Below are 12,483 nucleotides of genomic sequence, written 5' to 3' on the forward strand. Positions count from 1 at the left end.
AGCTGCCCTTAAAAGGTACGTAAAGGACACCAAAACAGCAGAGCCTAATCATACTCATTTCTAGTGCATCCATCAGGGATGAGAGAGGGAGAGAAGAATGATTAAACCACCTCATTTCCAGGGATGCTCTGGAACACTTCCTCCGAGAGCCCATACACAAGCTCCACACAAATTAAATTGCCCTGCAGTCTGGCACATGAAGAATGGCTCCACAACACAAAATTAAGACCTGTCCTGTGCAGTCTTTTCTGAGACTTTAGCATGAAAGTCTGACATGGTGATATAAATGGAAATCCAAGATTTTTAAGGTTATTAGACTGCTTTTCTACTGTTAACTGCCACTATTTTTTCGTTTAATGCAAAGTATCAGGAAAAACAATTTACTTCTTCCAAACTTATTTTATTTGACATTTGCAGATAGACTCATGAAGTATTTGAGAAGCAGTGATCAAACACACCTGAAGCAACTCTGTTTGCTATTAGTTTGAGTCTCCTTTGCTTGTCCTGCCCAGTTTATTGCACATCTGGTACTTGTGGCAGCAAGCAGATGAACACTGAAGAAAGATAAATTTAAGTTAAGGATGCACTTGCATACATCAGGCAGACAAAAATTCTAGCAACTTTTATGGTGGAGATGTACAATCTGACACAATTCAGATTAAAAACTCACCAAATATATTGCTAAAACTTAATCCAGACAAAAAAGAAATGCATATACATTCCGTGTGGGTCAATAAGTGATGATAAAGGGGAAAATATAAACCTTTCAGCTCCAAGGATTACACTTGTTCCCTGTGCCCCAGAACTTCCAAGAGAGGCTTACTGGTATCACTGTGGTAATTCCTTTTGCAGCACAACTATACTGCAGCAACACTTCACTGGGAAATATCTCTCCTCTTTGTCTTTTCCTGCAAAGCAAAAGTGAACCAAACTGAAACTTCAAGCTGGCACCCAGTAGGCCAGCAGGAATAGCTGCCCAATACATTTAGCAAGTAAGCCATGACTTGGACTCAGCCATGGCAATAACAGAAAGCAAAACCTGAATATAGCCTCAAATGGTAGCACAGCCATTCCTGCTCTCCCCTACCTGACAAACACCTTTTCATAATGAAATCTTACATTCACTATGGGGGTGGAGGGAGGGAATAACAGTTGTTGCCAGTGACATTAGAGCAAGGATCAAGAAATCTGCCACCTAGCCTTGGAAAATGTGCACAGAAAGCTCCCACATCTAAGTGAAACATATCTAGTGGGTACCCCTGTAAAGGAACACAGGGAATGAAGCTTCCAAAGCACAGACTAGATTTTGCTTCATCATCATCTGCACACTGTTGCAATTAAATAATAAGCTTCTGTGTTTATATCATGACACTTATGAAACTTAAAAAACACAAACAAACTAAACAACAAAAAAACCCACAAAACAAAAACAAACAAACAACACAAAAAAAACCCCACACAAAACAAACAAACAAACCAAAACAAAACAAAAAACAAAACAAAGCAAACCCACCACCACCAAACGCCAAACTCACAAGAGAAAAGCAGAGGAAAAAGAACTACCTTAAGACTCCTACTGTTCCATAGCTGTGGTCTCTTCTGGCTTCAGATTGCATTCTCGTGCTTTCTAATGATGTGCAACACTTCAGCAAGAATGTAAAGTAACAGCAAGAAGAAAGAGAAGCCAACTGAAAGAACCTCTAGAGGAACAAAATATTGAAAAATATGTACTAGTGTGGCCTTGTGCTGAAGACCACTACTTAGAGCATCAGTCGGTAGAAGTTCTGGCCGTGTGTTTTGACTATCTGCTAGGAGGCCCCAAGACATACAGCTAGGAAAGGTCCAACTGGACCACAGTCCAATCCATCTGCTGAACAGATCTTAACGCAATAGTTATTTAGATCTTTTGAGATTTAGTGTTGATTACCAAACTCAGTATAGATATCAATACTTCACAGGTCCTGATAACAGATATACCAAAGCAGGCTTGTGAGACATAGACAGCTAGAAGCTGGTCATCAGTTTGGACTCCAAACTCTACTGCAGCCAAGGTCAGTCTCATTTACACATTTTTTGCAGAATGTGGTCCATATCTGGTAATATTGGAATTGTATGAAATACAGTAACACAGTGCATCATTTTCTAGGACAACATCCCAAAGCAAGCTGGGACTAGGAAACATCAGCAATAGCTCTAGTAATAGTTTGTTCCGAGCAGTCTTCTCAAATAATCAGCCTGACTATTTAATCTGGTAACCATGTGCATGTCCACACAAAAAGGAACCACTGCATCAGGAGACAGTGACTGAAGCTTTACTGCTGTAATAACAGGTTAATATACTTAAAACGTGACTGTTATGCATTCTGAGAGATGGGTATGGAGGGGACAGGAATCTTTTGTCATTTTCTACACAACAATTAATGAATTAAGTGAATATAAACTGGATTTCTGAACAGTAATCCCTCAGTTTTTGGTCCACCTACACAGACTACATTTTCAAGTGAGAACAAATGGCTGACTTGATCTCTGCTAAGTCAAGAATAGAACAATTATTTCTTTCCAAGCTTCAAGAAGTTGCAGAAAACTGTAAAACAGAAATACTGTGAAAACTTCTGTGAAAAACTCTGTGAAAGCAGGAAATAATGCAACTTTCTGCCATGCAAGTCATTCATAGAATCACTGGAGCTGGAAAAGACCTTTAAGATCATCAAGTCCAACTGTTAGCCTAACACTGTCAAGTCAAGAAATTATAAAACAGTACGACTTTTCTTACTGCACTATAGACAAGTATTTCATGGCACTGTACAGTCAAGCTGCACTTGCATCAAGTTCACACTTCACAGATATTTGACCAGCTATGTGAGAAAAAAGAGACAGGAAAATATGGTTGAATAAAACAGTCATCCACAGTATGCTTTAACTGGTGAGTCTTTTTCACCAAGACTCAAAATAGAGCTTTCAAAAAAGCTACATTTCAGCTTTAGATCAGGGATGGGTTTAATTTAGAAATTAAGGGCTTCAGTCCCCTCTCTTACGAGACAGTTAATCATGTATATTTAAAATAATCTGCCTTAAGGAGTTATCTTAATCTGAATTTACTGACATGATGGAAAGCAGCTCTTTTAGAAGTCAAAGGAGGGGATTTAAGTGAGATTTGAAATGGGTTCTCATTCTTTTTGTCCCTCTTTGTCAAAATAGCTCTAGTTAAGATAATCCAGGCTACTAGATGAAATCAAATGCACCTGTTATAGTACAGATTTTTTTAATGTATTTATACATATGAATATGTATATTTATATAATCCAGGCCACACTTCTTATAAAATTAAGTCAAACACATCTGTCATAGTACTGTTTTATGTATATATTTTTATATAAAGTATATTTATATATTGATTTATACTTTTAATATTTTTAAACATATAAAAATAAAAAACTATTAAAAAGTGTCCAGATATTTTACTTATGTGGAGAAATAAAAGCAAATTTCTGAAGTGGTGTTATCTGCAGAAAGGCTATTACACTGCACTCTAGAATTAGCACCACCTGCCACATCTATTAAGTTAATATTTTGACTCTGACCTAAACAATGCTGAGCTTCTATGCTGGCATCTATCACTGCATTAACTGTCTGTATCTGAGTCTTCAACCTCACAGAGCTGCTTGGGAGGTAGAGTAATTCTCTCTGCTAGATGTCAGGCAAACTAACACACGGAAGTCTTGATTTACAGATATGTTTAGGTGTTTGGAGATTACTGAGTTACAGAGGTTTGGTGCCTTCCTTCACCTCTTTAATCCTGTCAAATGCCTACCTAACTCTTAAGGCTTCCTCATAAATCTGATCCACAATGAACTAAGTCCAGTGGATATCGGTTGTCCTTTGAATTCCAGACAACCCCAACCAGTAAAACCACATTCCATCTTCCAGCAGCATAACAGACTTTCTTTTTCAGATATTTATTATTTTCAACACATAAGAAACTTTAGAAAGCTTGCAGAAAGTCACATCAACACAATCTATCATGAACTATTCAGACCTGGCCTTTAAGTCCTTACACCAGCTACCCATCAACTACAAGCTTACCATCCCTGTTCTTATCTTCAAGCTATTCCAGGGCCCAAGCCCAGAAGAGATAAACAACCATGTAAAAGCTTACAGTGCTGTCAACAACTTCAGTCTCCTGGCCAATACAGCATGTGGGAAACAGGCTCTTTCTTGAGTCGAAAGTGAATTATTCCAGGGACTTCAGTCCACACCATGAATAGCCACAATATTTCTTTGCTTTACCTCCTGACTGATACAAGACATTTTAAATATATACAAATATCTAATATATATACACATGCCTATATAATATAAAAACACATACAGGTACAAAGATTACAGTCATACATCTCAGTGCCCAAGAAAGAAAGATGAAAAAGAAAGAACAGCTAGTTTCTCACTAATAGAAAGATATCCAAAGAACAGCATCAAGAGTGAAAAAAACAATCTGCTGGACTGTTTCTAGGACAAGTCACAGAGTTAAGGTAAGTTTAAAAAAATATTTGCTAAATACCTGGCTGACAATTTTTCTTGTTTCTTTTCCTGAGAAGCTGGAGTACCATATAAGAAAAAAAAAAAAAAAAGCACATAGCTTGGTTTGATTGTAGCACAGACCACAACGAAACATTTTAAATACTGTAAGAGTAATGGACACCTTCTAAATCTATGGATATATATGACAATGTTGCCTATCAAATGCATGGGTGGGTAGAGAAGGAAAAAATATTATGAAGACAAACACGGAAAAGAAACCAAACAGTTTTCCAATGCTCTAACTTCTAAATCATACTACAAATAGAGATGTCACAACCTCATCTTCTGGGCATGCAGCAGTACCTCAGAGGACGAGATCCTTTCATCTGTCCCAAAAAAACGCAGCCTCTGAATAATGTGACCAAGCCAAAGACTTTCCTGACCTTGCATTTTCCTGTGTTTGTCACCAGCTCTGGTGCCTCTGTGGCTTGAAGCACTGTCAAAGAGCAGCAACTTGAAACAAACCGTGTGTGGCTGTTATTCAGACCCCATAGACAGAGGTGAAAACACTTCAATGAAAAAAAATCACTTTACTCTCATCTGAAATATACTGCTGTCAGGCAGAAGGGAAAGAACTGGAAGATTCACAGGTATGGAGAAAAAAACCCCATAATTCAATAAAACCCAAAAAGGGGTGAGAAGGAAGACAGAGACCACAGGAACAAGGGAGAAAATGGGAGAAAACAGGGGAAAACTATCTTTTTCCTAATGAACAAAGTATATTTTCATGTACTTTCCAGAAGCATATTTTGTTGCACAGAGTACAACAACTGAAGTGAAATTCCATTGTATTATACCCCAAACATTCAATGTCCCCCAAAAATGACAGGAACAAACAGACAGAGATGTGGTAATATTATGGGACACTGCTCAGAATTCATGTGTCTAATCAATGTCGGCTATCCAAGAGATTATATGAGTCCTGAAAGAGCAGAGGACCTCAGGTGGGAGCTGGGAAGTCCTTGCACCATCCCAGTTCCCAGCAGTGGAGACCCAGACCTCAGTACACCTCAGGGCATGCTCAGCAGCCAGGGAGACAAGGCCTCAAGATAATCTGAAATAGCCAGGTCAAGATTACATGTATTTTAAAAGCATCCTCCTGCACACTGATGGGGAAAATTCCACCCCTCATCATACTGGAGAAAAACCTCTACACTGTGGCACAGGTGTAGCTACTGGATCTGAAAATGGCATGAATGCACGTTTTGGTCTATGAGAATGAGCCTGTCCATCTCATTTGGTTGCTTTAAGAGTAATGAACCCATTGGATCCTCATTAAAAACTCCCGTGAACTTCAATGGAATTCCTCATTACAAATTCCCATAAACTTTAATACAATTAACCACCCCCTTTGAATACTGAGACCAAGACCAAGGTACCATCTATGAATTACTGTGGCAACCACTAAGCCCATGCAAAACTGCGGAACACCACAGGTTAAGTCAGTAACAGTTGAAATGTTAAAACTCTGTAAGCACTTTAGAGACAGGAAAATCAGCTGCACACAGAATCTAGGAAATAAAGATTTTCTTCATATGAAGAGTGACACTTCACACTCCATTGTTCCTCTTCTCCCAAAGTCTCAACAAACAAGAATGAAGACTACATGACTGAAATAGTGAGACTGAGATCAAGCACAGATGAAAACTTATTTGCATCATGAACAAAGGAACAAGAGTTCAGGAAAAAACCCTAAACTTTCCCCCTACACTAACTGTTGAATAAAACAAAAGCAGTGTAATCTTTATTGAAAGGAGCTGGGATATGAACAACCATTTCAGCAGACGTTGACAACAAGGAGACTTTAAACACAAAAGGGCAACTCCCTATTTACTTGACTTTTTTGGTCATCAGAAGACAAAAATCAGAAACAGTCAAACTCATTTCCCTGGCTGAACATTTTCAGAGTTTGCTTCTACTGGAAGAAAGCTAATGGCTAATAAGTGATCTCCACTCTGTAGCCGCCACTTTGTTAAGAGAATTCATGCTCAAAATCACAGGTACAGCAAGGGCTGCACAGCTAGCGTTCATCAGCCAAGACACATAGTCCAGAAGGCAGCTAAGTCCTACTCCTAATTAACATGGCTAAGAAAATAACAGTATGTTTTTCAAGTATGAGGTCCCATTATAGTCACAGGCTATAGGTGCCTACTTTAGGGTGTGCTGACTGTTTTTGGCAGTTCTGCTGGCCATACCAACAAGAGCTCTACTACTGGCTACAGGTAACCCAGTAGCCACCTGAATTTAAAATACCTAAAATCTTAGGTTGCTTTCCACCTGTACACCTTGCCTTCTTGCTGGTCCTAACTCTCCCACAGTGACAGGAGCTCAGGGTGAATCGATCAGACAACATCTGCAAGGGGCCTTAAAGTGAGGCAAGATGAAGCCAACCTAGAAGAGACTGGTCTTAACCAAAGCCAACTGTAACCTAAGTGTGCAACTCACAGCTGCAACAAGCCCTGAACCCTATCTGGCAGTGAGAAGTCACTCATGACTGAATTATTTTCTAGCTTGTGAAAGCAACAGTAATAACAAGGGTACAAACAATTCCACTGCTCTCTAGGGTAACATTTTACTGTTTTCCAGAAATTCTTAAACCACACAAAAACAACAGCTTTGCTATGCCTTTCCCCTCATCCCTCACATTTTCCCATGTTTTTATTTTTCTCTCCCCCAACACTTTCCCCCTCCACCCCTTTCCTTACTTCCTCCTATTCTTTCCCTCCTCCCTGCTTACAAGCAACTAATGAATTAGTGCACTCTGAGCTGTCTCCACAATAGCAATAAATCAGTAAGGACCAGTTTGGAACTTTAACATATCACAAGGTTTTTCCTTCTCCACAGTTGACTCTCTCAGAAAAAGTAAGATTAATGTATACAAGTAACACCAAGCTTGGGCTCTGCGGGTTTTTTCTTTGTTGGAAGGAAGGGAAGGAAAAGCCTTGGAAGCTTAAAGCTGTGCAAAATTGCTGAGAAAATGGAAATATGAGCAAATATGAGCAAGGGCAGTGGAGCCCTAGTTCTGACTGAGACACTCCAAGAGACCAGATAAGCAATTTTCTCATTTCCACCAGTCAAAATTGTTTTCCTTGCAACTACGGCAAAATGCATGCTCGGTATGATGCCCAGTGCTGTATTTTCATAGCACTTGACAAGTCTCAGATGAAGGAACAAAGTACACTGGATTCCAAAAAACCCACTGTCTCTTGCTATCTTACATATGTGTACTAGCAGTGGAGCTCAGGTTTTAAAAACAGCTCTCATTGTATTTGTAAGACAACAAATACACAAGTATAATCCTTTCATATGCTACACTGGTAGCTGAAAACAGCATTCAGAGTGGGGTGAAGTCTGGTTAACTTCCCCCCAGCTGTCTTTGTTCTTGTGACTCAATAACAACCATCAAATTCCAGGCAGATATTTGTAAGAGACAGCATTTTTCGCAGCTCCCAGTGTGGACAGCAAGTTCCCAATCTCATGATCTATCCCTCAGGGATCAGCACGGAGTTCTTCCTTATTCTGAAGAGTTCTCTTTGACAAATAATATTGACAGGGAGAAGTACCAACAGAAAACATTTAATCGCTAGGACTAGAAAGAAAATATAGCCAAAGTACATGAAAAGAGAAAGACTTCATAGAGAGTAAACTTCACAGAAACGTTTTGTGCAGTAATTACAGCCATCTGGAAAGTTACTTTCACTTTTTCCAAAACCATGCCTAAAAACAGCAACTCTAGCTAGAAGTTGGACAGCTTCCCTGCAAATGTAACAGCATCTATTATACTATATCACACTGTGCATCAGCTATGACCCAGATCCACCCTTCTGGTCTGCAGAGAATAGAAAAAAGTACAGTGGATTTCAATTACATGTCATGGTGTGCAAACTCACCACATTGGTGTGACACACTGGACTAAGCACAAAGAGAAACTTAGCACAGGATTTAGACTACCTAGGAGAGCTACCCTACTGTTGGTGCTTAAATTTTTTTCTAAAATAACTGCCTACATTACTGACTCAGTGAGAAGAAGGAAAGCGATTTTGAAGGCCTGCAGCACGAGATTATGTGTATGATATCAGGCATCTCAGCCAAAGGAAAATAATAAAAAAACAGAAGTAGTACAGCTTTCTGGAAGAATTCTGTCTCCCGACAATAAATCCAATGGCTTGGCCTGTGCAGTGAGCTGAAGTACAGACCAATAGGATTTTTTGTTTGGTTGGTTTTGTCTCTCTCAAACACTGAAAAAGCTCTGATACAGCCTGCTTGGTACATCCTGCAAATAGGATCTAGCCTGATCAACAGAACTAGCTACTCACTGTTTCTCTTAATAGTAGTACCAAATTCAAAATTGGTTAAGCATTCCTGAATGTCTCAAACAGTCAGCCTTTCATATCATCTGGTGCTTCACATGATAAAAACTACACCTACCATCTAGGATACGTTCCAACAAACTTCTGGCCTGAAAAACTTAAAACTCTCAATTCAAGTCTCTCCCTGTGGACTGTCCAATTGATCATTTCTCTACATCCTCCTAAAAAGACACAGAAAACTTTTATTTCCTCTCCTATACATAATATCATTGCTCTAATCTCCTCCTGCTTGAAGCAGCCTGTCCTCTTCCCATCACATCTGCATCACAATCCACTTCTTCAGCCTCACTTCCACTGCACACTATCCAAGCCAAGGTAGCCCAGAGCAGCCAAACAGGAGAGGTGAGGGTGTCCAACTAGGAAACTGTCCTCGGACGCTTTGTCTTCTCTCTAGGAGGAGAGCAGTTTGCCTTTTTTAAGCACAGTGTGACCAAATGTGGTTATATGATGGTCTGTGTTAGTATCTCAGCCACTCTTGCTTGGTGAACAAAGTGGTGTTTGTTTGCAAGTTTCTTTTTGCATATTACAGAATTTGATGTTCCAACTACATTTTTGCAGATAATGTCCCAACATGACATGCAACCAATGCAGACCTTGGGACAGACCTGTCACTCACATGGGCTAGGGAACTTGCAGACAAATTCTTATTGTGTAATAACACTTCCATTAGGGGCAAAAGTTCAATTTGGTCTGGTTTCTTCCTACCTTCTTATCGATGGTCCAGTTAAGTCATTTCGCACAATCTTTGCAAGACCTTCAAACACAAGAGAAAGTTCTTGCTTCAGTATGAACCACCAGCATTTCAGATGCCAAAAAAAGGATGATCCAGTGACTAGAACATCACCCGAGTCATAAGAAACTACTGATAACCTCTTCTTCTGCCTCAAACTGCATAACTGAGCAGCTCACTGTTTAGTCATGCCTCAGACACACCAGGCGTTACCTACCACATCACATAGGCTCGTGGGTGGCTGAGCATCAGCTGCCTGAGTGCATGTTTTCCTTCTCTCTCTGCAGAGTGAGATCAGCATTTGCAGTAATTGAGGTGTAATGTATTATCAGCAGCAGCCCCAGCTCTAATCTGTCACAGCAATACTGCTGTTGCACAGGAATGCTTCCTGTTTTGATGTTTGTCGTTTTTCTTCCCTCCTCACATTTAACAACATCTGCAGTATAATACACACCCCTGTTTATCACAGAAAGCAGCGGCAGCACTGTAACACCCCACCCGCACAGCACACAGAACAACTCTGCAACAGCAAAGGCAGAAAGACACAAACTGAAGGCAGAAGCGCTAAGGGCACATAGAGACAGCAGAAAAGTGCAAGAGGAGGAAAGGCAAGAGCACACGTTTACCAGCAAGGAAACACTCCCTCCAGGGCTCCCCAGGCTGCCATTTTCTAGATAATGAGACCTGATAAGTTACCAACATTTGATTTTGGTAACACATGCAGAGAAATGCTACTGAGATTTTGTCCATATTGCTTTGTACACTTGAGCACAGCTCTTGAAAACAAGAGGTGTTGGGCCTTGCTTTATTGCTTCTAGTTTCCATTAAGTTTTCTCCTCTTACACATTGATTAATTGTACTGTAATTAAGATGCTGTTGGAGCTTGAACTATATTTTTTCTTTCCTCATTTATAACAAAACCTTAAGAACAAACTACTGGCTGTTCTAATTTTGTAAATGACTTTCCCTGCCAATTAATTCATTTAGTAAGGACAGTATGGAGCTGATTAGGACTTTAATATCTTTAATAACCTTTAATATCATGGAAGAGACTTGGTTTTTGAGTTACCCAAACAGAACAGATATTGAAAATTATTAAGGGAAAATATAGAGTCAGTATCAATTAAGCTAGCCAGAAAATAATTTAAATAAATCTGTTCTAACATATCAGCATAGGTGAACTGCAAAAAATATAAGCAAAAATAAAGAAGCATGTTGCCTTATATGTCACTGCATTGTTGGAGAGAGAAAACTTTAAGGACTTAAATCAGTTCCTTACATCCTCTGCATACCCACATAATTCATCCTGCTAAAGAGGGAACACCTCAGGTTATGATTAAGCAATACAAAAACACCCAATGTGATCAGAGCACTTGACTTTGATATATAGTGAGAGTGACAGCCCACTCGCAAGATAGGAATTGCCTACTAACATTTTGCATTGCCTCCCAGCACACCTAGACCATATTAACTCCTTTTCTAAATTAACACACACACATCACAGCAGGTCCTCAGTTCTGGTGTGTTCGGCATATCCCACACTGCATGTTCATAGAAGCAGTTTGGTTTGTGGCTCTGTACAAGCCACCTTCATCCTATTCGATCCGTAACTTCTACCTGCTGGTGAGTGTGTGCAGCAAGGATGCTGAAATGCAGCCCTCGTTGCATGCTTATGGGTCACAGTGCTGAGAGCACACTGGGCACAGGGATAGAAAACATGTACTTCTTCACAATTTCCCAGCAGAGAGATCTGGCACACAGCACAAAGGCTGGAAAATTTGCATAGACTAATTCTGGGAAGGACGAAAAATACTTCTAGGGCAGCTGGAGTTTGTGCTCATCATTCTAGGGGTTTTTAATGAGGAGCTTTAAAATCAAAACAGTCAAATGAAGAAAGGCTTTCTTTGGTGAGTCTTGATGGTTTTTAAAGGAAGTTAACATTACCAGAATTAAGCCATTTTACTTCCTTAAGAAAGAAAGTGAAGCAGCAACACATATTTAAAGGATTTATACATACAATATATTCCATAAGCCACTTTGTATAATGACCTCCTTCCACAAGCCCAAGTGATCAGTCCATTGTCTAAAAGGCAGCTAGTTTGTCCCACAAAAACAATAACCACAAAACCACTAACAGCTCTTTGAAGACATGCCCCTCTCCATGTAAAACATCTACTTCAAGCCTCTCATCTTGGACAGTTATGTCTGAAAACACCTTTTCAGAAGTTCAACAGGTACTCAGATGCTCTGCATTGTTACAGCCAGTTTACTAACAATAATCAAGCAAACTACCTCAAACACTAGGTCAGGTCTTGCCCCATACTGTAGGATACCCAGGATAGGGTTAGTATCACCCTCAGATTGAAAACTCCTCTGTGGGAAAAAGATTTTATTTTTTCTTTTATGTTTGGATAGTGCATGCTGCAGTGGACCACAAGTTTCAGAAGTTAACATCGATACAAAGTAAGTTATTTAAAAAATTTACTAATATTAGTATCATTGGTACTAAATTCTCTGCCTCAAAAAATGGATGAGTAGTCAAATTTAGTACACAACTATCTTCTCTAGACATATTTGAGTGTCACAAGCTATTTTTGAAACAGTATTTGTCTGAGCAGTTCTCACTTTTGTAGTTTCTTCCCTTTCATATGCAGTCTAAAAAACTAGAAAGTAATCACATCAACCATTTAACACTATTTCGGTGTTAAAATAAAGCAAAAAAAACTCTAGTAAAACAAAATTTCACTGGAAAGAGTTATATTTAAAAGGCTGAATTAACAAAATAGTAGTTAAGGATATTCTACA

The sequence above is a fragment of the Nesoenas mayeri genome (assembly GCF_963082525.1).
Source record: "Nesoenas mayeri genome assembly, chromosome: 3".
In the NCBI taxonomy this organism is placed as follows: domain Eukaryota; kingdom Metazoa; phylum Chordata; class Aves; order Columbiformes; family Columbidae; genus Nesoenas; species Nesoenas mayeri.